The sequence below is a fragment of the Dermochelys coriacea genome, chromosome 10 (genome assembly GCF_009764565.3).
Source record: "Dermochelys coriacea isolate rDerCor1 chromosome 10, rDerCor1.pri.v4, whole genome shotgun sequence".
In the NCBI taxonomy this organism is placed as follows: Eukaryota; Metazoa; Chordata; order Testudines; family Dermochelyidae; genus Dermochelys; species Dermochelys coriacea.
In genome coordinates, this window is record NC_050077.1 from 83,016,591 (window position 1) to 83,044,437 (window position 27,847).

The 27,847-nt window shown below is 43.2% G+C and overlaps 1 long non-coding RNA gene across 1 annotated transcript in view; it reads left to right on the forward strand.

Moving 5' to 3' along the window:
• The window catches only part of LOC119862936, a 33,416-nt gene extending 11,246 nt beyond the window's left edge, over positions 1-22,170 (forward strand). The window contains exons 2-3 of the long non-coding RNA XR_005295436.2: positions 2,415-2,491; positions 22,134-22,170. This is a non-coding gene — a long non-coding RNA (uncharacterized LOC119862936). The remainder of the gene's footprint in view (positions 1-2,414; positions 2,492-22,133) is intronic.
• The last annotated feature ends 5,677 nt before the right edge of the window (positions 22,171-27,847 follow it).

Here is a 27,847-nt window from a genome sequence, read left to right on the forward strand (position 1 = left end):
GGAGATATTTCCATAACATGTGACGTACCAAGCCGCTTGTGCTTGCACTGTGCTCAATCATTTTCATGTTAGATTTGTAAACTAAAACCGTATGATTAAATAACATTACTAGTAAGCTTATAGTTTTAAGGTGCTTTGTAACCCTTCTATGTCTCATTGCTTGATTCAAGACAATGTTTTTATGGTATGAGTTTTGGAGAAAACGCGTTTGGTGAATGCAAAAATGTCTGTACAATAGTATGCTTAATTTTCATGTATGGTTATTACAACTGCATGAGCAATTCAGTACCTTTTGTAAATAAATTAGGGCTGTCAAGCGATTAAAAAATTAATCATGATTAATTGTGCAATTAAAGAATAATAGAATACCATTTATTTAAATATTTTGGATGTTTTCTACACTTTCAAACATATTGATTTCAATTACAACACAATACAAAGTGTACAGTGCTCACTTTATATTATTTTATTACAAATATTTGCACAGTAAAAACAAAAAAATAGTATTTTTCAATTCACCTAATACAAGTACTGTAGTGTAATCTCTTTATTATGAAAGTAGAACTTAGAAATGTAGAATTATGTACAAAAAATAACTGCACTAAAAAATAAAACAATGTAAAACTTTAGAGTCTGCAAGTCCACTCAGTCCTACTTCTTGTTCAGCCAATCACTCAGACAAACAAGTTTTGTTAGAATTGCAGGAGATAATGCTGCCCCCTTCTTGTTTACAATGTCACCTGAAAGTGACAACGGGTCACTTGTATGGCACTGTTGTAGCCAGCATCACACAATTTTTATGTGCCAGATGTGCTAAAGATTCATATTTCCCTTCATGCTTCAACCACCCTTCCACAGGACGTGTGTCCATGTCGATGATGGGTTCTGTTCAAAAACAATCCAAAGCAGTGTGGACCAACACACATTCATTTTCATCATCTGAGTCAGATGCCACCAGCAGAAGGTTGATTTTCCTTTTTTGTGGTTCAGTTGTGTAGTTTCCGCATCGGAGTGTTGCTCTTTTAAGACTTCTGAAAGCATGCTCCACACCTTATCCCCTTCAGATATTGGAAGGCGCTTAAGATTCTTAAACCTTGAGTTGATTGCTGTAGCTATCTTTACCAATCTCACATTGGTACCTTCTTTGTGCTTTGTCAAATCTGCAGTGAATGTGTTCTTAAAATGAACAATATATGCTGGGTCATCATCCGAGATTGCTATAACATGAAATATATGGCAGAATGCAGGTAAAACAGAGCAGGAGACGTACAATTCTCCCCAAGCAATTCATTTACAAATTTAATTAACACTTTTTTTTTTAATGAGCGTCATCAACATGGATGCACGTCCTCTGGAATGGTGGCCGAAGCATGAAGGAGCATACGAATGTTTAGCATATCTTGCAACGCTGGCTACAAAAGTGCCATGTGAACACCTGTTCTCACTTTCAGGTGACATTGTAAATAAGAAGCAGGCAGTATTATGGCCCGTAAATGTAAACAAACGTGTCTGTCTTAGCGATTGACTGAACAAGAAGTAGGACTGCATGGACTTGTAGGCTCTAAAGTTTTGCATTTTATTTTTTGAATGCAGTTAAGTAACAATTTTTTTAATCGTGATTAATTTTTTTGAGTTAATTGCGTGAGTTAACTGCAATTAATCAACAGCACTAAAATAAATACAATCAAGCCCAGACAATACTTCCCTCTCCCACCATCAGCCTCCCCAAAAGCTTGGGTAAACCATTGGCCTTTGTGGGATTCACTGAAAGGCAACCTACCTGAGGTGGTATTAGTAATGAAGATAATATTAGTTTGCTTCACAGATGTATTGTGTGAATATCCAGAAAGTGCTTTGAGCTCTTCAGGTGAGAGGCCTGAAGGAAGTACAGACTGTTGTTAGTATTATAACACTTAGTTTCAACCAGATACTTCTATATTGGAAATTAAAATACTTCCTTTTGTCCAGAGAATGAAAATGAAAAAAGCAGGGGTAGGTGCACTTTAAAGGATCCAAAGTGTAAAACTACATAAAGAATTCTGCATTATGGTGGGATTTCTGTGTATTTATAGTTTTCCATGTGGCTGTTACTGTCGTTAATGGGTTACTTAGGAGCTGCTTCCCCCCACTACAGGCTGTGTAGTTACAGGCTGTGTAGTTGGCACTGCCAGGTTGCAAAATCCTTGTAGTTCTGTAGAGTCGTATGTCAGGATTTATGAACTGATGTCCCCGATAAAGAATATTTGTTCTAAAATAGGACCAGTGTCCTGTCTGACATGAACAGGACTTCAAATGTCAATAATCATTGTTCATACACTTGTGTGAATGTCTGAGTAGTTCTCTTATTTTCTGCTCCTCCAAAGGATTCCAAAAATGTAATCTTTTAAACATTATATTCTTCTCTTTATTTCCAGAATAGGAAGCAAAGCTGGCAGCGGTAACATTACTCAGCTTGTGCAGATAAAAATGGCTCCTTCCAGTTAGACAGCTGGTAAGTGACACTGGGATTCTGACACTTGCACTGTTCTATTTTTTGTGCTTTCCTCTATGAAGGTTACATGCTGTCACACCGAAAGCTTGGTGCCTACACGTGCAAAACTGCTACTGCCATGTGATCCCCAGAGGTACTGATTGAATGTCAAGGCAACTTTTCGATTACAAATCATGGAGAAAGAAAAGGAGGACTTGTGGCACCTTAGAGACTAACAAATTTATTTGACCATAAGCTTTCGTGAGCATCTGATGAAGTGAGCTGTGGCTCACGAAAGCTTATGCTCAAATAAATTTGTTAGTCTCTAAGGTGCCACAAGTCCTCCTTTTCTTTTTGCGAATACGGACTAACACGGCTGCTACTCTGAAATCATGGAGAGTCACTGCAGAGGCAATGCCAGGTCCCATATGAAGGAAAAGGGTTAACTCCAGTTTGGGATTGCTCAGGTAGTCAGGCAAATGATTAGAGCAGTAATGCCAATAGGTGTAGGTAACTGCATGGACAGGTTGAGAGGGGAGAATGCCTTGGCAAGGTCATGCTCCATGTCTAGAAATCACAATTTATATTCTGATTGTTACATTTATTCTGCATTGTACATGTACCCATGCACATATTAGCATGTATGCATGAACACTGCTAACCCTTAAGGAAAAGTCCTTGCTGACTTTCACTGTTCTCTTCGGTTGAGTTATTTCACCTCTTTGTGGTCTTGCAATCCATTGTTCTTTGTACTGAGTTGAATTCTTGTTCCAGTTATACCAGTATAAATTCAGCATGCTATAAATCTGCTCTCGCTAGATTTCTACAGTGATGAAAATCTGGAGTAATTCCGTTGATTGCCAGTGGAGTTACTCCACATGCACACTAGTGCAAGAAAGGGAAGAATCTTTTTGCTTCTCTTTGGTTGTAATTTTGTAGCGTAGCTACTGTGTTTAACCAACTGATGTAGGATCCTTCATGGTTTCCTTTAGGAAACTGGAGCTGGTGGGAAAAATAGCTGAAAATTTTCAGCAAGGAAATGGATATTTTTCCCCTTAACTTTTGCAATAAAATTTCCCAGTTTTTTGGATCAGCTAAATGGGAAGCCAGGAAAAAAAACATAATTGGGTCTGGGGGGACTGGTGGGGCAGTTGTTGTCCATGATCTCATTCAACAGCTAATAATATTCCTTGCCTGGTTTAGACTGTCCCTCCAAATATGGAGGAAAGTACCTTGTATTCTGCCTTGCCTTCAAAGGAGAGGATTACTTGTGTCTAAGTTCTTGTTTAATGAACAGAGTTCTATACATGCTGTAGATTTGCCAAATAAAACAACTAAAATGAGGAAATCTGAGGTCACCTGCACTCTTGCTAGGAATAGTCTGCACATGAACATTAATCTGGAATACGGTGGGGTGTGAATTTAAAGTGTATTAACTATTACTGATTAACTTCATGTGAGGACATGTATTTTGGAAAAAAGTGCCTTATTCTGAATTAGTTTAAGTGGATTAAACTCATTCAGAATAAGATATTTTTATTCCAGAATAAGAACAACCACAAATGGAATTAATCAGGGATAACAACCATTGTAGACAAGCCTCTAGTGTAACACACACTGGGAATGTAGTACCGCTTTTGTGTTGGTTCACTATTGGATAACAGCCTACTACTGCTACATGCTAATAATGCAATTACTCCTTTCACTGAAGTGGTAGAGGTCTATGCTACAGTGCTGAAGATCATATGCTCAAACCCTTGTGAGCATCCCCAGTTTAATTTGAAGGTCAAAGCCCTTTTATAATATTTCAGAATAAATAGTTCCCCTCAGCCCCCTCCGATCTAATTGGATAAACTCCGTTGGCAGTTTTTCTATAAAATTCTATCTGGGTGAGAAAAAAAGAAAATAAAAGATTACGGGAAGCACAATTCGTCTTTAGCGATTCAGTTCTGCCTTTGTCAGACACCAGGAGGCCAGAGCTTTTTCTGCATGGCAGGAAGGGACCATTCCATTGAAAAACAAGATCGATATCAAGGCCCTGGATGCTAACCCAGATATTTAAATCACCCGGGAGACCATTTAAATGGAAAATCAGTAACTGAAGCATGAGAGATTGATTTTAAATAATTTTTATGGCTGTGGGCCTCAGGCTGTTGTCAATATTTCTGCATAAATAATAAAATATATTAAAAAGTTAGACATGACTGACAGTATGCCCAGATAAACCTTGGGATTGGAGCAGTTTCAAGGTGTGGGGAGCAGCGCAAATCATGTTGCTGGCAGGTTAAACCACTGCTGCAGGGTGGAGAAAGGTAAACAACCGCTGCTGACACACCGTTTATTCTCCAGTGCTGACAGTACTCAACCTCCTTCCTCTCTGGCAGAAACAACAGCAAGGCACTTATAAAAGAAGTGCTGATTTCAAATAAAAAAAGTTATGGAAGAAAAAGATGAGACGGACATTTTTATATCCCAAGCCAAAGTGACATTTGTTGATATCCAGCATCAAGTATGACACTTACTTCTGTGCTGAGAAAAACAAACCCAACAGTCTGGTATCTATCTTATTGGGCTATAAACAGGTGAAGTCTAGTGGTTAGAGAAGGGGATTGTATGTCATGGCTCCTGGGTTCTATTCCTAGCTCTGCCTCTGCCCTTGGTTGAGTCACATATCTGTGTCCCACTATTGTCTCTGTAAAATGGGGTTGATAATATTCATTGCATGGTGATGTTTTGTATCTCAATTAATCCATGAAGAACTCTGCAAACTTCACATGAAAAGAATCTATGTGAAATGTTTGTCATCCAGGTTTGAGACGGAAGTCTGTGGGTAATTCAGAGAAATCAATCAGCCATTTGTTTAAATTTCTTAGCTGGAAATTCAGAGAGTAGGGTTCCTAACATTGAAGTAAGAAACGTGTCCCACCTGGGGGGAGCTTCGTCTGGCATTCTTGTTAGGCATTTAGTAGTGAATCGAAGGGCACTGCATGGATTCCACTACTTATTTATGATACAGGTCAGTTCTAATTTAAATGTTTTTCCTATTTACCATCTTTCTGATGACAACAATTGCTTCTTTCACCTTGGCCACGTTGGAGCTCCTCGAAAAAAATAAACAGACATTGGTTGGCACAGATTTGTGTAACATCTATTACCTTGGTCTCTACAATCAAAAGCCATTTATAGTAAATGTGTTTGCTTTGTACTGAATTACTCACAATGCTGCCAAGTTCAGCCACACCAGCTGTTAATTAGAGTTTAGCTTTTATGACCAAAAAGTCTGCCCTGTTGTTATGGAAAATGGGAATAAAAAGTCATTTAACCTATTGTGATGTGAAAATAAATGATGACTTGTTGGTTTAATTAAATAGTCTGTTTATCTAGCCGTCAAAGTGTTTGAACCTGCGCAGGGGTACGAGCAGCAGTTTGCTGGCTTGTTTCCTGTTTGTCTGAATGTTGTTTGAAGCGACAGTTACTCACTAAATGGCCCACTGAACTCAACATGAATCTTTCGGCAGAAAGTCCAGTGCATCATTTTGCTTTATGTGCTGCATAATGTGTTGTTGACACACAACCCAAGCCCCAAACAAAATCCACCGTCACCCTGCGCAATTATTTTTATCTCACAGCAAGAGGCATCTGCTTAAATATCTCATTATATCGCACGTGGGTGCACATACGCGCCTTTATTTCCCTGAACCATTCCCACAAGGCTATTTTGGGGAAGTTACCATTTAACTGTGGTGTGGGGGGAGCAACATTGGCATTAATTCTTCAACGACAAATGTATGGTTCTTCCATCCTGCTCTTTACAATGGAGGTTTCAGAAAAGTTCCTTTATGCTTAGATTGAATGTTCCATAATGTTGTTTATATTTTGTGCTTGTGGATATTCTATGAGGGCTCTTCTGATTGAACCAGAGGGCTCTTCTGTTTTTTTTCATGATAATCTTTGGCGTGGCAGGACAGGTGGATGGGCTGTCATGAACCTAGCAATTTGGTCTTTGGAAATGATTGGCTGTGCAGCAGCAAATAGGAAAGTTTGGCTTGTATGTTGGGGGCCCTCAGAACCCCTCTTGGATGGTAGAGGGGCAGTGGTTCTCAACCAGGGGCCTGGGGCCCCCTGGGGGGGGGCTGCGAGCAGGTTTCAGGGGGGCTGCCAAGCAGGGCCAGCATTAGATTTGCTGGGGCTCAAGGCAGAAAGCTGAGGCCCCGCTGCATGGGGCTGAAGCCTGGGGCCTTGAGCCCTGCCACCCAGGGCTGAAGCTGAAGCCTGAGCAACTTAGCTTTGTGGGGCCCCATGTGGCATGGGCCCCGGGCAGTTGCCCTGCTTGCTACCCCATAAGGCCCCCCTGGCTTTTATATTCCAAAAAACAATTGTTGTAGCAGGGGTGGGCCTTGGAGTTTTTATAGTGTGTTGGGGGGTAGGGGTGGGAAAGGAGCCCAGAGAGAAAAAGGTTGAGAACCTCTGGTATAGGGCAAAGGGGTCTTTAACTGAAGATGCTGGAGAAAATCAACGTAAAGACCAAAAGGCAGATCTTGTGTCGTAGAAGATCATTGAATACTGTTGGTATTTTTTATAGGTGAGTGAGCCAATAAAACAGATGTAGTTCTGGATACAAAATTACCTCACTGTGTTGGGTTTCTGAGCAAGAGGCAGTGGGGACTTGGACATAATAAATGGGTGGGTTTTCACAGTATGGTCCACGCTTCTGCAACAAAATGGATTGCAAGACTAAAACAAGACTATTTGTGTCCAATATGTCTGAGATTGTTGAAAAGCAGTGCACAAACTCAGTGCCAGCCTGGTCAAGTGAAACACTTTAATTGATGCTGCTTTAATTGATGCCACTTTAATTGGTGATTACCCCTTTCCTAAAGTGTTCCAAGAGAACGTTCAAGACTTGGGGTTCTTTACTCATTTGTATTAGAATCCCACTTGCTGCTCCTCCTCCGCCTTCCTCCCCTGGTGGAATATTTCGCCAGTTGCCAACGTCATAGGCAAAATTCCCAGGTCTACAGTAAAAGAGCACGTTGGTCTTACCAGTTATGTGCAAAAGCCACGATAGTATCACAATGGTACCCATTACTATCTGATTTATACTAGAGTCAAAACAAGGCCCTACCTTGTTATGGAGATAAATCCTCTGTCAGGGAGGCAGTATCATGCCTTATGTAAAGGGTCTGGACTTTGCACCTGTAATTCCTATGATCCTATCTACCTCCTGCTCATGAACAGTTTGATTCTTGTCTCTCACACCAGAAGTCCCAGTCTTGAGACAATGTCAAGGAAAAGTCTTGAAAAAAATGCAATAATCTGTTTCTACAGGTTTATAGCCTTTAAAAAAAAAAAGAACACAACACCTTGTAACACAAACATTCCATTTAGTAAAATAAATAAAACAACAGCAAAGAGATGCTTCTATTGTGTCCTACTCTCCAGCTCTCTGCCGCTATGGTTGGTCTTGGCAAAATGTGCAGCTCATGGCAAACATCCTCGACACAGTCACACAAGGTGCCAACAAGGCCAGCTTCTTTCCATCTTGTTAGCTTTGATTTCTGCCCAGGATGAGAAGGTCTTCTGAAAAGGAGCAAAGCTAATGTACAGTATATGCCTGTTTGTATTTGTAATGGGAAGCTGGCAGTCAACGGCAATTACTCTGCAAATGGCAGTTTGAGGAATCTCAGCGTTGCAACATTTCCATGGACTGTGGAATTCTGAGAGGAATCTGTCTTTAGATACACAGCTATATTTATGTGTCTAAGTTATATTGACTATCTCTGAAACCAAATAGGGATGCTTTGTGCCGATGGTTTATCAACCTTTTTAATGTGACTGGGTGTTGCTGTTCTCTGTTTGCTTTATAATGGAAACTATGTACAAATATGTGCCACGCTTTCTAAAACCAACCTGCCTAGTTTGTACTGACCTTGTGCAGTACAGTCTCTGCTAAAGGAAAGCCGATCATGCATTGCTGTCTGGAGACAGCCTGCTGCTTCCTCTTTAAATATTCCAGAAGGAGCTGTGGCATGAAGCACAGTCACTGTATGCAGAAGTTAGTCTCCAAGAAAGTGCTAAACTTGTCATGGCTGTTTACTTGCACCTTTGTACTGTTTGTGTAGTCAGAAGTCTTGATCTCATATTTATCTCCTCTTAAAACAGCTACAGTTTATAATTTATACACATTAATAATCTCCAAACCTTTAAGTGGAGACATTGGCTTTGTTTGCCTTTTAATTTTTATTTAAAGATGCCCTTCCCAATTCAGCAGGCAAGTGCTTTAAAGGGCATCTAAGGAGTGTCTCCTCAAACAAACTGCTTATAGATATGTGTAGTAGCATGCCAAGGTTTCTTTTTACAATGGAAAAAGACTTGTGCTTTAGTGGTGAAATACACTCCTGGGCAGAGGACCAACCACAAGGTCTAGGCACCACTTAAATTCTCAAATTAGGATTTAAGTGGTATCTAAGGCACGTGTGAGGCTACTGCACCTGAGCCAGTTTCACCCTTTGAGAGAATGTCAGATTATGAACTTGCCAGTAAGTCTGTATTGTACTGGTCTAGCCATTCTGTATGTGTGCCACTGCTCTCTCTGGGACAAATCAGAGCTGCTTAAAAATGGAAGATGGGAGGGATCAGCAAGGAAAGCTACCTAATTGAGGTCAGAACATGTAGGGATCAAGTGAGACAGGCTAAAAGTCGAGTAGAGTTGGACCTTGCAAAGGGAATTAAACCAATAGTAAAAGGTTCTATAGCCATATAAATAAGAAGAAAACCAAGAAGGAAGAAGTGGGGCCGCTTAACACTGATGATGGAGTGGAGGTTAAAGATAATCTAGGCATGGCCCAATATCTAAACAAATACTTTGCCTCAGTCTTTAATAAGGCTAAAGAGGATCTTGGGGATAATGGTAGCATGACAAATGGGAAGGAGAATATAGAGGTAGATATTACCATATCAGAAGCGAAACTGAAACAGCTTAATGGGACTAAATTGGGGGGCCCAGATAATCTTCATCCAAGAATATTAAAGGAATTGGCACCTGAAATTGCAAGCCCATTAGCAAGAATTTTTAATGAATCTGTAAACTCAGGAATAGTACCGAATGATTGGAGAATTGCTAATATAGTTCCTATTTTATATTAAGAAAGGAAAAAAAAGTGATCCGGGTAACTACAGGCCAGTTAGTTTGACATCTGTAGTATGCAAGGTCCTGGAAAAAATTTTGAAGGAGAAATTAGTTAAGGACATTGAAGTCAATGGTAAATGGGACAAAATACAACATGGTTTTACAAAAGGTAGATTGTGCCAAACCAACCTAATCTCCTTTTTTGAAAAAGTAACAGACCTTTTAGATAAAGGAAATGCAGTGGATCTAATTTACCTAGATTTCAGTAAGGCATTTGATACCGTGCCACATGGGGAATTATTAGTTAAATTGGAGAAGATGGGGATCAATATGAACATCAAAAGGTGGATAAGGAATTGGTTAAAGAGGAGACTGCCACGGGTCCTACTGAAAGGCGAACTGTCAGGTTGGAGGGAGGTTACCAGTGGAGTTCCTCAGGGATCGGTTTTGGGACCAATCTTATTTAATCTTTTTATTACTGACCTTGGCACAAAAAGTGGGAGTGTGCTAATAAAGTTTGCAGATGATACAAAGCTGGGAGGTATTGCCAATTCGGAGAAGGATCGGGATATTATACAGGAGGATCTGGATTACCTTGTAAACTGGAGTAATACTAATAGGATGAAATTTAATAGTGAGAAGTGTAAGGTTATGCATTTAGGGATTAATAACAAGCATTTTAGCTATAAGTTGGGGACGCATCAATTAGAAGTAACGGAAGAGGAGAAGGACCTTGGAGTATTGGTTGATCATAGGATGACTATGAGCTGCCAATGTGATATGGCTGTGAAAAAAGCTAATGCGGTTTTGGGATGCATCAGGAGAGGCATTTCCAGTAGGGATAAGGAGGTTTTAGTACCGTTATACAAGGCACTAGTGAGACCTCACCTAGAATACTGTGTGCAGTTCTGGTCTCCCATGTTTAAAAAGGATGAATTCAAACTGGAGCAGGTACAGAGAAGGGCTACTAGGATGATCCGAGGAATGGAAAACTTGTCTTATGAAAGCAGACTTAAGGAGCTTGGCTTGTTTAGCCTAACTAAAAGAAGGTTGAGGGGAGATATGATTGCTCTCTATAAATATATCAGAGGGATAAATATAGGAGAGGGAGAGGAATTATTTAAGCTCAGCACCAATGTGGACACAAGAACAAATGGGTATAAACTGGCCACCAGGAAGTTTAGACTTGAAATCAGATGAAAGTTTTTAACCATCAGAAGAGTGAAGTTTTGGAATAGCCTTCCAAGGGAAGCAGTGGGGGCAAAAGATCTATCTGGTTTTAAGATTCTACTCAATAAGTTTATGGAGGAGATGGTATGATGGGATAATGGGATTTTGGTAAGTAATTGATCTTTAAATATTCAGGGTAAATAGGCTAAATCCCCTGAGATGGGATATTAGATGGATGGGGTCTGAGTTACTATAGAAAATTCTTTCCTGGGTATCTGGCTGGTGAATCTTGCCCATATGCTCAGGGTTTAGCTGATTGCCATATCTGGGGTTGGGAAGGAATTTTCCTCCAGGGCAGATTGGAGACGCCCTGGAGGTTTTTCGCCTTCCTCTGTAGCATGGGGCATGGTTGACTTGAGGGAGGCTTCTCTGCTCCTTGAAGTCTTTGAACCATGATTTAAGGACTTCAATAGCTCAGACATGGGTGAGGTTTTTCATAGGAGTGGGTGGGTGAGATTCTGTGGCCTGCGCTGTGCAGGAGGTCGGACTAGATGATCAGAATGGTCCCTTCTGACCTTAGTATCTATGAATCTAAATATGTCTCAGAGGCCCTACACTGCTAACAGTCAAGGGCTGGAGTTCAGATTCAACGGTTCCGAAATCTTACGAGTTGTTCTCACAATAATTTAGCTCAAAATGGAAGTGACTGGGATTAGATGTTGGCAGAAATCTTACAGGAAGTGAGCTAGTGAGGTTACCATCATTTTGGGTCTAAATCCTGCGATATGGCTATCCTTACAAGATTCTGGTCTGTCCCAACCAGAACCAGCAAGGAGGTCTGGTCCCAGATTACAAAACCTGTTAGTTTGGGGGAGCTTTGGATTTCAGTGTTTCAGATTCATCTGTAGTTAACCATGGCTGTGAGAGCTGGATTTTGCTTTGTCGCGTAGTTGCAAATTTGGAGTAACTTCCCTGAACCCTTTTGAGGAAGACAGACTGAGTGTTGGCGCTTCAGGTGATTCATTTCATCTCCTCTCAAGTGAAATCTTCCAACTCAGTCACATATCAGAGGGACATGTTTACTGACAGCATTTTACAGTGACCCTCCACAAAGCACTGCAGTAGCATTACGGTAAGACAAAGTGTTTTGGAGCATTCTTGGAGAATACTGTAGTACTTTTTTTATAATGGGAAAAACTCTGAGCAAAATGAAGACAACCCAAGAATCCACTTAGGATCGACATCTGCCACATTGTGGACTGAGTGATTCAGAGGACTAGTCATAAAATAAATGACTGCTCACGTCTTGGTTGCTGTCTCAAATCCAGCCTAGTTCAGTAGTGACCTAAAGCTATGGCTACTTTAGTAGCCTGTATGAAATGAATTTGGTCTTGGCTCATCACCAGCTGGAACAGATATTTGTTACACAAGAGCCGTCGCAGCTAATGGCCACTCCTGTTGTCCACCTCTGAGAGACCAAGTCTTTGGGCACAGCCTGAATTATTCTCATGGCTCCTGCAGGTCAGAGTGAGGGATGCTGGAAGGCTGGCATGGGGGAAGCGTGCATTGCTCCTGCCAGTGTTAGATCTCTTTTCTGGACAATCACAGGAATTCAGATTCCCAGGCTGTTAATACAGCTCTTTGCAAAAAGAAAATCCACACAAACAAATACACACGATCTGCTGCTTGTCCTGGTGCCTCCTCCCAAGGTCCTGTAGGTTGTATTTACACAGGTGGCACATAAACTCCTAGCTCTTCCCTTCGTATCTTTAATTTGGTGAGGTGCTTGGGCATGACGCTGAGTGACAAATGGTACAGGAATGCCCATTAATAAGGAAACATTTTCCTGCTTTTTCAGTGTGCCCTCAAAGTAGCCGAGGTGTGAGACTCCCTCTTATTTAATCTGAATATTGATTTTTTCTCCCACAGCTGTGTTGAAGTTGGATCCTCATGCAGTTCCGTTTCAGGCTTGTGTTTTCCCACATGGAATCACATAAAAGGATGAGTTAATTCGTGTTTATAAAGCCCCATGTAGTGCTCCAAGCATTTTTTTTTATTGTCATCATTGGTATCCTAGCGAGGTGCTGCTGAACACATCCAGATGTGTAGCAATCAAGCTGATTTGGATCCTTTGAGAAGCCCAGATAAAGCATCCTGTCACTTACTGAAGAACCCCTGCGTCTGGCTGGTATCCTCATGTAAAGTGTGGAAACCTGGATATGTTTTGTTTCCTCCTGCCGTCGGAGTTGTATGAGGATTTCTATCCAGACGTGGCTAACAAATCCAAGGGTAGGTCTACATTGCAATTAAAAACCCACAGCTGGTCCATTCTAGCTGTGAGTTTTTAATGCAGCGTAGATATAAGCCAAGCCAGGCTGGCTCAGATGCCTATGGAAAATTGCTGGGGTTGGAGGGAGAAACTAGATGAGGTAGGATGTCCCCCCAAAATTGACGTCTTTCTTCCGTTAAAAAATAGAACATAACTCCGGATGCTGGAGACCTTAAGGTAATGATTTCAGAGTTTTCTACTGACAGGTCTCTTCAGTCCCAGTTGATCCAAATCTCCCTTTCTTTATTCAGGGGAGCTCTTACCCAGAATCTCCTGGTATGGTGTCCTCCTTCAACAGGGGCAGCTCCTCATATAATACTGTATAATTTATAGGAGGAGTCTCTGCCCTAAGGCTCCTGCAAGCTCACTTCCCTAGCCCCCATGCCAGTAAAATTAAAATGTAACTTACAATAAATTGTAAGCCTGCAGTTGGTATGAATCGGCAGAACTCCAGCAACTTCAAGGGTTTTACCGCAACAGAGATCTGGTCTGCCACAAGGCCCCTCAATCAGTGCAAAACTACATGACATATGCAGACAGAATTTAAAAGAACATTTCAAAGGAAACAAACACAATCCTTGTGTTTCTTATGTTTGTGTTGGAAGAGTCCCAACAGTATCAAACTGCCCCAAACTGCACTAAGCTGCTTTATATCAACCCAAAAGGCAATTCAGGGGGTGGGAGGGTGATGTGGAGTCTAAATGAACACAAGGCTAACCTGCTATCTCCACCCTCTACACTTGTGTAGGCCATAGTGAGTGGTCTGGTTGCTCCTGTCAGTTAAAGCAGAGAGATCCAAGTGCAGAATCTGGCACTTGAGAAGATCATGGATTTGCCATGCTCCCTGGAGAGCTGTGGGTTCATAAACCAATGAATAAATTACAGCGAGGCCTAAATAATGAAGTATTTACATCTGTCAGATGACTGCCCCAATATTTTTCAGTATGTAAAATAAAACTGGACTCATTGTCCTCCATGCTCTGGAATGTACAAAGAAAACAAACTTCTCTAGGCATGAATGAATTGAGAAACATGTGGCAGTGAACTTGGCACCTTCTTTTCCCACCTCACCCTGGGGTGCATGCGGAAGAACAGTTTTTAAATCTCTTCCATTTTTTTAACCCACTCACATAATTATTCTTGCATAGTGGCATCTCAAGGTGCTTGGCAAACCGTCCATAAGAACCAGACTAGTATCAGGTGACTCATGTGACCAAGTTCTGTTCGCTTCACTTGGGCCTGCTCAGGTGAGAGAAGTGATCACAAGTTGTCTCTAGTAAATTAAGTTCCTGTGCGGCAGGGAAGCAGTATTAACCCCATTTCACATACCAAAGCATTCAGTGATTTGCCTGCAGAGAGTTCATGGCAGAGCTAGGAAAAGAGCCCAGAGTTCCTGACTTCCTTTCCTGTGTCCTATCAACATAATCACCCTTCTTCTTGCACATGAGTAAATGCAGCAGAGAGGACATGGCTTTCTGAGAACACAGGAAAACCTCATATTGTGAGGCACACCCATACTTCAGTGAAGTGAGAAATGTTTCACGGATGCATGCTTTTTTTAACTGTGGCATGACACTTAAGTTGTGCAATCCCACTGGTTAGCAGGGTCATGGCACAGCCAAAGCTGTGATACTTTCTTTGCTGATGTGTATTACCCACCTCTCAGAAACAGTCTGCAATCTCTGTTGCCTACGGTTGCAAATACAGCCCAGAAATGCTCTCCATTGGACTAGATTCTGTCCATTAGTTAGTCTTAGGAGACTCAGTCATCTGAGAACAGAACCTTTGCATGACTCATCATACTATTGACTTAATCTTTAGAAAGAATATTAACTGCCATGTCACAATATCTTTGCAATCCTGGTCTAAAGAGACAATTGCATGGTAACTTTTTATAACTCAGGGTTAAGGAAACATTCACAATCTTTAGTGTAAATATGACTTCTTTTTTCCACCGCCTCCTCCATCCTCTGTAAGACTGCAAATCTCTCTGATGCTATTGCCTTAAATTAAGCAACTTTGCACCAAAATATTTACATCTTAATATAATTTTGGCTTGCAATATAATAAAAGCAATTGTGCTGTGAAAGAAAGGAAATAACATCGGAGGGATTAACTTCACAGAGGTTGGAAACATTCTAGAAATACAGTAAGTGGGAACTTCTGTGTCATAAGAAACCTCAGCTGGTGCTGCAGCTAGTACAGCAATTTGTTCCAACTGACAAGGATAAAGCTTCCAAGATAAGATGTGGAGGAGCCCCAGCTCCTGTTCAGATCAATGGAAGTGCTCTTCTGCTTGCTGGATTAGGCCCCAAGTGCCGAGTCAGTCTTTAAAGAGCAATGTGCCGTGTTAATGTGAACAGCGGACTAGAAACGGGGATTGCCTGAGTTCTAATCCCTGCTGTGACACTGATTCCCTCTGTTGCCCTGGGCAAATCATTTCATCTGAATCTTGGCACAGCATGTGTGAAACAGGGCTAATACAGGCCTACCTCGCAGGTGTGGGAGGGTGGATTGACAAGAGTTTGTGCAGTGCTTTAAAACCCAAGAGAGCCAGGATATGGAATGGTTTGCTTCTCAGAGAAGGAGATGTTACTCCATCAGCCACACGTAAGACAAAACTAGGAAGCAATCACGAGTGCTAGCTGGAAGTCCCTGCCCTCTGATGGCTGTGCCATGGGTTGTCTGAAAAGATGAGAAAGAGGCTCAGTCCTGTTTCTCATAGCAGGTGTCCACATCGTAAAAGCCACTCCTGGTCAGTGGCCACCAGACCAGACAAGTCTTCAATTATCCTGCTGTTCACCAGAGATCAGAACTGAACCGACGATCCACAGGTGAAAGGCACCAGGAGCACAGCGCCTCAGAGCTGAGCAGTCCTCCTCAGACAGCAGCAGAACACAACCGAATTTTAACTTTGCATGAGCTGTGCCTGGACCAAAGCCATGTGCTTCAGCGGAATCCAAATTCGAATACGGAGGCCTGCCCCCAAGGGAGAGGATCCAATATAGTTGGCAATGCTGTAGCCAAGTGTTCAAGCTCCCAGATAAATTTAATCTCTCCCTGATAGCAAGATGTATGGTCATTAGAAATGAGGCAAAGTTATAAAATAAAGAAACAAGCTCCCCCGCCACCGATAAATTTCAAAATGAACGGAAAGCCATAAACCGACAGCAAGCATACACTCTAGGGCATTTGGCCTATTCATGGCTAATGGTAGTTCTCAGGCAGAGAACATTAGCTTCCCACAGCACACCTGACACACCCTGTGACTGGAGTATCACACACAATATGCCCTTTCATGCTCTCCTGCATACTTATTGTTACACAGGGCCAACTCCCAGCCACAAGCTGTGCCTCAGGGCATCCCTGAAAGGCTGTTGTGATGAAGGGAACCCCAGAGCATGTCTTTGCAGCTGACTGGCCCTAGATCCGAGACGTGTTTCCTGTTGAAAACCCCGCACGTAAAATCCTGGCCTTGTTGAAAGCAAAACTCCCACTGACGTCAGTGGGCCAAAAAGAAAAGGAGTACTTGTGGCACCTTAGAGACTAACAAATTTATTAGAGCATAAGCTTTCGTGAGCTACAGCTCACTTCATGTCAGTGGGCCAGGAATTCACCCCCAGCATTTATCAACCCTAATTCCCAAGCATAAAGAGCTCCCTAAAATCTGCCCCCTCCCCTTTTTTTTAACAGAGAGAGAAGTGTTTTCTTCTAATCTTCGTAATGGATTCGCTGCTCAGCAGCCGCAGCAGCGGCTGGGGGATTGAGTTTCTTTTATTTTTCTATTACACTCTAGTAGGGGAAAAAAATGAAGAAACGAAGCTTTGCAAAAATGGCTGGGAGGCTGTGACAACTGTTCATTTATTGAATGGGAGGAAAACTTCCTTTCTTGGGCAAAGGCTCGTCTCTGTGAGTGTCGGCAAACGTAACTGCAATGCCTTGGGGAGATGTTGTGGACATGAACTTGACTCTATTTGCTTACCTTGGCAGGGGGTGCCCCCAGAGGGTGGTAGCACTAACACTATAGAAGCATTGCTGGAGTCTGATGCTGTACTGTCCTTCCATTTCCTGTGTATGTATGAACGGAAAAGGAGGAAATAATTCACATTAGAATTATAGCCTTTGGCCCAAGTATTTGATTTTTTTAAGGGAATGGATGGTTCACAGATGGTTTGCATCAGTTCAATATTTTTTCGATCCAGCCAATAATATCTGCTAGGCTTGGGCTCCTGTATATAAATGGAAAGTATTAAACAAAACAGGAGACAGAAGAAAAGAAAATCATCTGCTTTCTCCACAGGATCTGAAAAATAATCAGGAGAATTATTAGTGTAATTAAAATATCTCTTTTTGTAGGCTATGACTTTCAAAGCAGAGTAAGGAAGTTGCATCCCCAATTCCTATTAGCTTCCAATGGCATTTCCATCCCTGGTCACATACTGTTTAACTGTCCTTAATTTCTCCTTATGGAGGGAGCTTTGCCTTGTGATTGATTAGAGCAGAGCTCTGACTCAGTGTCCCACTTGGGGAAACATCATACAAACTCTCACTTAGCTGTAAAATGGGTACAACAGTATTGAATTTCCTCATGAAGGGTGTTAAGGCTTATCTGGTGACTCTGAAGCTCTGTGAGATCCCTGGATGGAAGGTATTTCAGAAATGCAAACTATAATTTTTGGTTTCTGTGTTGTAGTGCTGTAGGCTCAGAAGACTAGAAAACAGAGCTGCATTAGTTAGCAGATGGCTAGTTTTATTTATTCCTGTATCCAGGCCCATTCAACTGCCTGTTTCTATCCAACCAAACTTATATCCCCAGACAAGTGATGCAGACACCTCTGTTATGCTGGGATTCTCTTGGGTGAAGGCCTGGCTAATTCAGTGCTTTGCTATGCTAGCTTGCCCATAGTTCCTGTTTATTGAAACTGGCCTCTCCACCTCAAACTATCCTTCATGTGTCCCTTTGCTCTCTCAAGTGTCCTTTACAAGCCAGAACCAACCTGAGGCAGTGAGATGTAGGCCTGATCTATATATGTAAATGAGACTGATCTAGCTACATCGCTGATACAAATTTTGCACCCGGTGTGATGTAGTTAGTACAACCTAATCCCCGCTGTTGATGCAGAAAGGAAGAATTCTTCCATCAACCTATCTTCTACCTCTCAGAGAGGTGGATTAACTACAGAGACAAGAAAACCCCTTCCAGGGATGTAGGCAGCATCTATACTAATGTCATGGGCAGTAGGTGAAGCTTCCCTTTGGGGAGGCTAGCCCCCTGCTCCGCTTCTTCCGGCCAAGATCCTGCCTCCTCCGGATGAGACCACAGCCCGCTTGCTGCTCTCAACCCTCTGTGGCTCCAGCCAGGGCGGGGGGCTGAGAGCTCGACCCCTCCCTCTGCCCATGACCCTAGCTGGGGTTGGGGGGGACTGAGAGCTCAGCCTGGCCAGGGTTGAGCTCTTGGCCCTGGCTGGAGCTCTGAGCCTGGAGCCCCTCCCCTGTTCCACTCCTTCTGCCCATGGCCCCACCTCTGTTCCACCCCCACTCTGCTTCTGCCCCCTCCCCAAAGATTCCCCCCCCCTTGCTCCTCCCTCCCTGCTGAGGCCCTGAGACTGGAAAAGCACAAGTGGGAAGCAAGATGTTCTCCAGCCCCGGGGCCATGGCAGGGGAAGACTTTTCTGGGGGCCCCAAATCTGCCACTACCTCCCCTCTCCTGGCGGCGTGAGTTTTGGGGAGGCTTAGTCTCCCCCAGCCTCCATTATGTGCCTCCCATGACTAAGGTGCTGCAATGGCACAGCTGTATCACTGTAGTGTAGGTCGCACTGTTCGCTGGTATTCAGCACTTGACACTGAGCAGCAAGTTGCAACAATAGGGTGGGCTAGTGAGTATCCTATGTGCTAGGAGTCTCCAGTCACCTGAAAACGATCCTGATGCTCAGAACTGCATTGCAGAGCTTTTTGCATTTGGAGTTGTGTGAATCGGCTACCAAAGGGAGCTCGGAGCATTCACTCTTTATTTTGAGGGAGGAACTTGCACTCCCTCCAGATCTTCCATCCCCTTTTGATTATTCCCCTCCACCCCCAGAATTTTTTTTTCTCACTATACCAAAAAACCAAAGGCAAAGTGTCTTTGGAAATGCTATAGCTATATTAACAGTAACATTGAGCAGATAAGAGGTGACCTGATAGCTCTTTTGTTAAACCATCCTGTTTAAAAGAGGAGCAGAAGCTGGCTTCTAGCTTGTGGGGGTCAGGAAGGAGCTTCCCCTGTGGGCATGTTCTTCCATAATTGCCCACTCTGGGGTTTCTTGCATCTTCCTCTGTATCAGCTGGTGCTGGCCACTGTAGTGGGAGGATATAAACTCACACTACAGCCGCTGTCAGAGATGGATATTAGACTAGATCGGGGTGGGCAAACTTTCTGGCCCAAGGGCCACATTGGGGTTGCGAAACGGTATGGAGGGCCAGGTAGGGAAGGCACTGCAAACCGCCTGGCCCTGCCCCCATTTGCCCCTCCCACTTCCCGCCCCCTGACTGCCCCCCTCAGAATCTCCGACCCATACAACCCCCCCCTGCTCCTTGTCCCCTGACTGCCCCCTCCCAGGACCCCCAGCTCCAAACTGCCCCCACCCCCGGGATCCCACCCCCTATCCAACCTTCCCTGTCCTCTGACTTCCCCGACCTATCCACACCCCCATCTCCTGACAGGCCCCCTGGGACCCCCGACCCATCTACCCCCCCCACTTCTTGTCCCCTGACCTCCCCCTCCCTGTTCCTTACTGCCCCCCAGGACCCCACCCCCTATCCAGCCCCCCCTGCTACCTGTCTCCTGACTGGCCCCCCCGAACCTCCGCCCCATCCAACTGCCACCTGTCCCCTGACTGCTCCCCGGGACCTCCTGCCCTTTATCCAACCCCCCTCCACCTACTCCCTTACCATGCCGATCAGAGCAGCAGGACAGGCTTATTGGAAAGCCTGGGAGGTGGGCGGGCGCAAGCCATGGTACCCGCGCGGTGGCGCAGCTGCGGTGGAGAGGGGACAGCAGGGTGCTGTGGGTTAGCCTTCCCAGCCGGGAGCTCAGGGGCCGGGCAGGACAGTCCCGCCAGCCGTAGTTTGCCCACCTCTGGACTAGATGGATCACTGGTGTGATTCAGCCTGGCAGTTCTTATGTTCTTAGTGGGCAAAGCTAACAGGGAGTCTTTATTCTGCTGAAAGTTAGTCCAAGTTGTGTTTGGACTATTTTCCGCTTTGTTTACCTGTCCTTTCCACTAGGAGGTCCAAGCTGTGCGCCACTGGGCGTCGGTGGAACAAGGCTTTAGGCAATCACTGTCCAATACCAGCCTCTAATCTCTGTCCTGCATGGTAACACAACTCTCGATGTCGTTTGAGATCCGGTGTTCCTCTAGCTCTTCCGCTTTATCTCACTGGAAACCTGCAGTGTAAATGTATTGAAGAAAAAGTACAGTTTTGGATATACAGCAGGGATGAATTTGCTATTATGTTCTTGCCAAAAGGAAAATAACAAATGTCTGTCTCTCTCCTGTTGGAGGCAATCTGTAGTACGCGCTAATCACTCCACAGTCAACAAATCAATACACCCAACAAGGAAGTTTCTACTGCTTTCACCCAGCCTCGGTGTGCAGCATAGGAGACCTGAAGGAGAATTCAACAGAGGAGTTAAGAATTTTTCCATTTAGGGTCTTTCCTTGTGCTGTTGAGCATGAGATACTTGCTACCATTTTTGGAAAACACTGTCTAGGATTAATCTTCCTGATTAACTGCTGTGACTGTGGAAGGTGCAAATTCTCCACTGCCCCCTGGATTGTGTGACTGTGGAAGGACTTCCAAGATCAGCACTTGCCCCTAGTACATGGTCAGTATTCACTCAATAGGACCAGATTGAAGTGTGTAATCTTGGTTAAAGTTTCCTCACTCTGCCTGGCACTTTCAGACCTCACTTTTCCATTCTCCCCTCAGCTGAACACAGACAGAACATCACCCCCAACTAATACTAATAATATTTGACATTTATGTAGCCCTCTACATCTTTTCATTGTTGTTCAAATAGTAACTAAGTGGAACTAACGTTCTGTAAAGCACACTTAGGATGGTACTGCTCATAGTCACAGCAGTTAATCAGAAAGATTAATCCCAGACCGTGTTTTCCAAAAATGGTAGCAGGTACATTATGCTCAACACTATAAGGAAAGAACGTAATTGGAAAGATTCTGAACTCCTCTGTTGCATTCTCTTGTATGCTGCTACACTTTCTAGAAGAAAGCAGTAGAAACTGCAGCACTTTCTAGCAGGTTGCATACAGGTCTGCCTGCTTAAAAGAATATGACACAGCTGATGTGAGTTGATGTCATACCAACCAGGTACCTCCGTTTGGCTGGGGCATTGTGCAGGTTTCAGCTAGATGGCATAGCAAGTCCACATATCTCTCGTGCATGCTGTGTGTCCTCAAATGTGGCAGGACACAGTCGTCGTTAGACAAGGTGGGTGAGGTAGTATCTGTTTTGGACCCACTTCTGTTGGTGAGAGAGACAAGCTCTAGCTCTAATATCCTGGTGTAAGCCTACTAGAAGCTAGGATATTCCCACTCCCCCATGAAAGTCTCCCAAATGTAAAGTTGAAATTCAATAGGGAAATTGATAACACCAAAATATTCAACACTCTTCCATAGAGCATGATTTTCTGCATCTGTATTCTTGTTTCTTTAAATTGACAAACAATGTTTCTCCATTTGAAAATGAGCTTTGGTGCATTCAGGTTCTATGTATATTTTCGCCATCACATACATACAGAATCACAGTGCTATCCCATTTCCCTACATTTATCTGTTGTAAATTGATTTTGGTTCCTACAATGAACAGACATTTGCAGAAAGACCTTTTTTTCTAAATAAAAACATTGAAATAAATAAATATATTTTGGGGTTAAATTTCTGACTTGTACAGGAGATGACAAATCCTATATCTTTTTCTGCTGTAAGTGTGTACAGAGAGAGCCCGATTATGATCCCATTTATTTTGGTGTAGGTCCAGAGAACTTCATGGATCTCAAATTATTTTCGCTGGTGTAACGGGAAACAACTCCATTTGAAGACTGAGCTTTTCTGGATTTACATCAGTGTAAACTGAGGATAGAATTTGGGCCAATATTTTGAAAAACTCCCCTTCTAAACTCCTTTTGGCAAATTCGATTTTGAATATTCATACTGAAGATGCACGGTGGTGCGTAACATTGCTGGGGCTTCAGCTCTGTAACAGTAACAAATATTTTTTGCATAAGATGTCAGTGTGCTGCAAGAATTTACATGTTTGTTTGTTTATGAAGTACCATAAAAACCAGATGGAAGCCCTTCTTCTGCACCATCACCAAATCTGAGTTCAGCGTGTAACTTAATACTTTGATTTGCTGAGAGCAAGAGGAACTGGTGCACTGCTGCAGTTCTGTGTATTTTGTACTGCAAAAAGATAATTACCACTTTTTGGTGTTTGTCCTTTAGTGAAAGCTTCCCAGCAAGACAATGAAAGATGAATGGAACCAGAAAATCATTGAACTATGTCCAGCCGATCAGAGGCCTTATTCTCCTCTAACTAGCCCCTGTCTTGCATCAGTGCGATTCTGCTGACCTCACAGAGCTACTCCTCTTTTACACTAGCATAAAAGAGAAAAACGGGGCCTTGTTTTTTGTTAATTGCTCATAATTTTCTGCCACAGAATTACTGACTTTTTTCAGGGGATGGGTGTGGGGAGAGGGAGCGGAGGGAGTGAAATCTAGGCAGGCTGGCAATTATTCCCAACAAAGCATGCAGAAATGTGAAAAGCCCCATTAATATGAAAAAACACGCTTGAGAAAATCTCCAGAGGAGGTGGGTTCAAAAGCTGCATACGCTAAGAAATGAGTGCAGGGCCGGGGGCCATTAACTTTAATAGGGAATTTTGCCTAAGTCAGGGCTGTTTTGTGCTGCTGCTGTATATAAAAATTAAATACCTCAAGATTTTGGCCCTTAACATGGGGCTCAACATCTGCATAGAGTCAGTCTCGTGCCAGTGCTGCTTTCGTCCTTGCTACAAGCTGTCAGGGACCTCTTATGGATGTGTTCCTGGAGTGGAAGTTGCCTGCCCTTGAGAGTTATGATTGCAGACAAGCCGAAAGGAAAACTGCCACACCCCGATTTGACAAGCTTATTTTCCCCCCTGGAACATTCAGCACCACTAGTGTGTGTCCATGAGTTGTGTTTTGGAAGTGCTGAGAGGCCCTAGTGAGGATCAGAGCCCCGATGTGCTGGGTACTGTACTATGTCTAACACTGCGTCGGAGCCACAGTGCGCCTCGGCTCAAACATGAGTGTAAGCTCTTTGCTCATCATATCATTTATTAAGTTGTGCCTTAGTAAGGAGCAGCTTTCAGTTCTGGATTTGCTACTAAGGGCCTGATCCAAAACCCAATGACGTTAATGGAAAGTCCTGTTGGCGTCTCTGGGAGTTGGGTCAGAGCCTTATTCCAGACAATTGGGCTGTCCCTATTCAGAACTGGAAAAATAGGAAAGAACTTGTGTTCCTTCTCCTTCAAAGGAGATGACTTCAAGGGCTGAGGATATTTATTTCTCTCAGGGTAACAGTCATGCTTGGATAGTTCAGATGTTGCCTAATCCTTTTTCCTTCTCTAGTTTCAGTTCAATTTTTAAATCCAGTAATATGCGTAATAATCCATAAATCTAGGATTAGTATAACATTATATGTTCCTTGAAAGCCTTTCTGATCCCATAGTTCGTTTAATCTTTTATTAATGTTAACTACTACGTGTACGGTCAAGGGGGGCTGGATCAATTTGGATAGTGGGGGTGCTGAGAGCCATTGAACCAAACTGTAAATCCTGTCTATATGATGGAAACCACTTCAAGTCAGGAGGTGTGGCAGCACCCCTCGTTCCAGCACCTATGGCACTGTCCAGCAAGCCCAGGAAGGGCATCTTCAGAGGCAACCAAACTAGAACGATACAAAAATATACTAAAGTATGAGTTTGTCTTTACTGCAAAAAACGTCTTCTGTTCAATGCATCTCATCTGGCAGACAAAGTGCATGTCATGGTGCTAGGCTTCAGAACCATCCAGAAGAAACACTTACTGACGTGACTTTGACGGTAAAGAAGGGTTGTTGACAGATGTATTTCGGGAATGGAAGTTGCCTGCACTTATCAGCAATGATTACGGACATGCCCCCACCTTTCCCAGGGCCAGGGAAACCTCATGGATCCATTCTTTGGCCTCCTCTGGAATCTTATAAAACAACAATAAAAACATTGTGGGAAATGGCCACTTTTCTGTTAAATAGGTTGTCATTGTGAAAATGCCGAATTTCCTCCTCTGGCAAACGCAGGACTTTGCCCAGATCATGAAATGTCATAATTTTTGCTACGAAGAAGCAGTGCTGCTGCCCATCTTGTGATTACCCTGTAAATTGCACATTTTGTAGGTTTCCTTTAATTGTAAAGCTGCTACATTATGTCAACTCCTCTTATCTGGACCCCAACTGCATGCTTTATTGTTATGGTAAATTGTGAGTACAAATTCTGCCCCTGTCTGCCCCATGGCAAGTCCATAATATATTTCCACTATGTAGTTGTAAGCTCTTATTGTAAACAGAACCCCAAACCAGCTAGTGAACTGGTCAAAGTGTATCTTGTAGCGAGGAAAGACTGTCCAGTCACACAGGGCATGAAAAATGTCTGTTCGTAACATTACAGTATAACAGAGAAGGGCGAAGAGGCAGTGTCATTTGCTTTTGACTGAAGGAGGAATTCCGTCCAGTTTATTGCAGGCTTCATGGTGACAAGCCCTTCAGAAATAACTAAGATAAATAGAAAAGAAGATCCTCTGTTCCACTGCCCCTTTATGCTGCTGGTCAGAAAGGAGACCCAGAGTGTTTTGAGTTGCAGAAGTCAGGGCAGAACTGGTTCTGTGTATATTGTCCCACAAGGTGCTAATTTTGCCCAGGTGGCGTAAGTGTGGCAGAACACGGTTCCGCCCACACCCCAGCGGAGGGGGCATGGCAGGAGTATTCTTGGCTGCCGACTGTCCCCATGAATCTATTCAGCTGTGGAACTCAGAGCAACTCTGGGGCTGGGTTGACCTTTGGCAAGGTCAAGGACATAGGAGGTCTTAAAGTGGCTGAAAGCCACTTGTGTGCCCCACTCCTGATCCTGTGCTTGGCCAGAATGGAGAACCTGACCCAAAACTTCAGCTAAACTTGTCAGATGCAGAAGTTTTATTACACTGGAAATTAATCTTGTGTAGTTAATTTTCCTGCCAAAACAAACTGGTTCAGAGAAGGTCATTGTTTCTGACAGTACCAGTGCTACGATAACACTGACATTAGATCCAGATGGAGAGAGGTTTCGTCCAATCGACACAGAGGGAACCAATTAGAACACACATTATTTTCCAAGGAATTCCATTTTCAATTTCCTTCCCGATTATGCCGCTTATCTGTAAACGTGAACTCTCTGCTGAATTCACTCTGATATTTCTTTTCACTAAGTCTCTTGAACTTGCATATTTTCTTTTCCCTTCATCCTATTTTCACAATTTTATTTTTAGCTCTGGATGGTCCACAATGACCGTGAGAGCACCAAGCCATTCAAAACCCCCACATTCCTATCAAGTACAATCAGGTATGTTTTCCAAACAGCATAGATGAACACAGATCCTAGGCTGCAATGTATTTTGCTTTGCGGGATTGGTGTGTCTTCTGCACAGCATCTGACATTCAATTTTCTTAGGTCATCTTAGATTTTTTTTTTCTGGTCTTTGATCCTCCCTCTTACAGTAGCAAGAATACAATAATGGAAAAAGGTCTTGTGCAGTGTTCCTCTGACACCTCATAACTCAGCAGAGTATAAGGCTGGGGAAGCAATCAAGGAACACCTTGATTAGGTTCTGCCATCATTGGTGTTGATGATTCAGTAGGTGTCACCCATCTCTCCATTACAGAGAGGGCACTGTGCTGCTGAAGGGTGGTGTCTTTCCGACGAGATATAAAATTGAACACTTTGTGATGGTTAAAGATCCAGTTGCACATCTGACGAGAGAAGGGGTCTTGGACCCTGTCACATTCTTCCTACCTACGTTCTGCCGGCAGTTTGAATTGAATAAGCTGTTCTTCTTTCCTTCCTGTCCCAGCATCCTGTGCTAGGAAATAGCTGCTGTGTTTCACCTCACTGATGGCTGCTTCATTACTGAGTGGCGCGCTAGCCTGTCAAGCAATTTTGGGTCTGAAATGCACTTTAAAAATGCCAAATGTTATCATTAATAAGCAAGGCTGCTTATGACCCTCACCCAACTTTGGGGTAAATTGATGGTATGTAATCACCCCCAAAATGGAATAATTTTGATCTTTTCTGATTTTTTGTCCTTAATTTTTAAAAATCTGTTATGACAAGGCCAAATTTCCACCTCTGACAAATGCATAACTTTGCTCAGGTTGCGACTTCCTTATCAAGCCTCTTGCATGTGTTTTTTTTCTAGCATCTGGGCTTTTCCACAAGTATGTACATCTATGCCTGTGAGTCATGTGTACAGCAAACAGAAGAGCATGCGAATTGATTTGCTCTATAAAAGGGGGACCGGAAGTTTTTCTTTATTCCATGACAGTCAAAGCACACTTGGCTATTTTTAGTAGATTGCATCACCATTGCAATCAGTATGAAAGATGCAGACTGTTGTCAGCCCCTGGTTCATGGGAAGGTGGGAAAGTGAAGCTTGCTGAGTTTTACTTCCAAATACTTCTGCTCTAGTTTCCTCTTAGTGGGCCAAATTCTCATTTCAGTTCTATTGGTGTAAATCTAGAGTGACTCCCCTGACTTACTCTGGATTTACACGGATGCAAGTGAGACCACAATGGCTGTGTCTGTATACATGATGCTCAGGTTTCAGCTGTCCTTTGCTTGGGACTGGCTCTCCGTAGTGTGGGCCAGTAAAGAGGAAAGCTGCACTATACTGTATGCCTATTAGTTTTAATGATGGGCTTTCAAATTCCAGGCTTCTCTTAGCCATATTAGAGAATAAGACTGATATATACAGTGTGTGCTGGGTATGGAATGAGAAATGCCACGGTCAGCTGGATGCTGGATCAATCTTATCCACAAATACTCGAAGCCAGTATGGACTACTGTATTATTTTGAGATGGTTCTGAATATCTATGGCTTACCTTCAAGGGAGGGGAGATGTCTTGTGCTTTTCTGATCCCTGGGGTGCAAGTTTCAGGGAACTTTTAAAATGTTGAAAAGTCTCAGATCAGTGTGCCTGTGTGGAGAGGGTTGTGAGTGCTGCTATGCTGGGGGAGATGGGAATTCTGGACTCCCCAGATATTTTCTGAAGCAGATGAGGATAAAGAGGGGGTGAATTTGACACCAATGAACCGAAACACCTGACCTAAGGAACGTTTTTAGGAAAAGAAACTTGCATGGAAAGTGTTAGCATTTCCTTTGGGAAGTGATTAGATTGCATTTATTTACCTAACTCTCCTGCATGACCTGGGAAGGGAAGGCTGCAGATTCTCCATAATATCACATCTCCATTTGGTACTCAGCACTTTCAGGAAATTCACTTGATTGCCTTGGCATTTCTTCTTCTCTGATCTTTCCCCAAACCCACTGTCTTCTGTTCTAAATCTGAGTTAGAGGCTGCCCCCCAATCCTTCCCCCCCCCAAAAAACTGGGCTGTGCTCTGTAGAAGTGGTATATGTG